Genomic DNA, 2,457 nt, shown 5'->3' with positions numbered 1-2,457 from the left:
GCTGAGAAATGGTTCTTCCTTTTTATATTTAAAATCAGTGCACATGGTTCCAGGCATTTCTTATTCTACAGGTGCCAGAGGTTACTACAATTACTACAAGTTTGTCCCAGACTGTGATTGTTTTTTCAACCAAGTTAATATTTTTTTAATTCTGCAGAATTTTTTTTGTATACTACAGTCTTGTAATATTCATGCTGTGTTCCTATGATTTTCTGCGAAAAGAGAATTTAGCTTTGTAATGCTATAGCGAAACAGTTTGTTTTACCTGATTGTCATGAAATCAAAGTGGTTAAGCCTGTCAGAAGAATATCTAGTATGTAACTCAGCAGCTGAGATTATGCTGGAGTGAAGTCATTTTCAAATCTCACCAAATTTACTCAGCTGCAGCTTATCTGATTTAATAGAATGGTTACAAGTAAAATTTCCTTTAAGAAGGATTTTTTTTTTTTTTTTTAATATCCATGTATATTTTGGCTGTCTCCTGGAAAATTGCTGAAATAATTGCAGGTAGAATAATGTTCATTTCCAGAAAGTGCTGAAGTCATTTTCATCATACATATATATATGTATATTTAAAAATAATAATTTCCATTTATTATTCATCTGAAAAGATGCTCAGACTTAAAGTGAGCATAAAGATTTAGTATCCTGGTTGAATTTATTTTTCCAGATTATGGAGAATGAGTGGCTAAATTCTTTTTTCTTCACAATCTTTAATTAAAAATAGAGTCTTACTTTTATTACTTAAAAGATTCAAAAATGGGAAAATAATATCTATATAATGCCTTAACACATGCTTTTCCTGTATGTCAGTGATACATATCTCAACTTTGATTTAATCTTAAGCCCCCTAGGCTGAATGGAAGATCAAAAGTAACATTAACAACATAGAGTTTATTATAGAAAAGACTAGACGGAGTTGGCTCCATCTCACTATATCACTATAGTGTAGTGTAAACCACTCTTACTGCCCTTGAATACCATTGTGTATGTGACTGGAAAATACAGGGAGATGGTGATAAGTCATTCCTGTAATTCAGAAATTACAGATGAGTTATCCTTTTCAAAACAGTAGCTTCTTTTAATAAAGTAACTGGCAACAGCTTAAGTGTGTGTCCCTTGTGGCTTAAGGTACTTCTCAGGGTAAAAAAAAAAAAAGTATTTACAGTGTTAATACAATATTAAAAAAAAATGTTTCAAAATCATAGAGAGATCAAATGCAGAATTTATCCTTACTCTTTTTATCCTAATCTTCTTAATGGTTTGTTTATCACATCACAGCTCATTCATTAGTTACCCTAAAATCATGTTAGTGTGGCGGCAAGTAGTAGTTCCACACAACAGCAGGTAAGAGCTTTCTTCTATGCTTCCATTGTTCTGGTTCATTTAGCAGGTAATCTTTCAGTCACAATAAAAAAAAAATTAAAAACCACAAAAACTTTAAAAAAATCAGACGCTACTCTTTCATATGCATCAAAAATAAGGCAAGGATGTCAAATGCCTGCTCCCAGTCTGGGACTGAATGGTAAGCAACCTCTGGCAGAGATACCAAAGGCAGAACTCAGATTTTTGGATGAACAGCAGAACTAGTGGAGACATAGTATCTGGAGTTGGTCAGCTTGTGAGAGGCAGCAGCTAACAGAAAACTGGCTTAAAGTAATTCTGGTCACTGAAGATGCCCCAAACTCACAGAATGGCAACACACCATCAGTAACTGCTTTGGAGAGACAACTTTGTGAAGTTCTCAGCAACATACCAATCCTTTCATTTAGGAGGAAAAATGCACATTCAATACACTACCCTTGAAAGGGCATGAGCCCACTAAGGCCCAGAAGGTTGAGGGAGCAGTAGGAATTGCTCTTCCAGTGTTGGCACAAAGGATCACCTGCAGAGATCTCCCATCCCTCCCTTTCTGTGCTGTGGCTCTCTATCTGCCTGAAGGGTATTCTTCGGAGCATACTCTTAGAGCGAATTATTTGAGTTTGTGCTTTGGTATGCTCGCTTCATCTGAGACTTGTTCTGAAGATCACACAGTGAAGTGGAGAACATTATGGTCTCTTTACAAGAGAGGACACTTCTCTAACTCCCTTCCCCTGAAGGATAAATATACGTTTTGCTCAAGTCTTTGGTAACAATTTAGACATTTTGAGTGCAAATAATACAATACCTTATTTTGCAGATGTGGTTGCATCAAAACAGATCTATTTCTGCAGCTGGTCCTAGGATCTTACAAGGTTCTTGTTTCTTCTTTCCAAATTTTGAGGAATCCTGACATAGTTGAGGTGCTGCAGATGACCTCAAAGCCACTAATTAATATTCCAGAATGTTAATGGCATAGCATGAGGAGGAAAGTGGGTTACTAAGGAATGGCAGTAATCGCTCAGTAACTGAAGCTGTACCACAACTCTGTTATAAGTTTGTATTTTGACACTACATCACCATCTCCGCCCCTGCACC

Source organism: Phaethon lepturus, unplaced genomic scaffold, assembly GCF_000687285.1.
Source record: "Phaethon lepturus isolate BGI_N335 unplaced genomic scaffold, ASM68728v1 scaffold12972, whole genome shotgun sequence".
Lineage (NCBI taxonomy): Eukaryota > Metazoa > Chordata > Aves > Phaethontiformes > Phaethontidae > Phaethon > Phaethon lepturus.
This window is presented reverse-complemented; position numbering follows the sequence as displayed.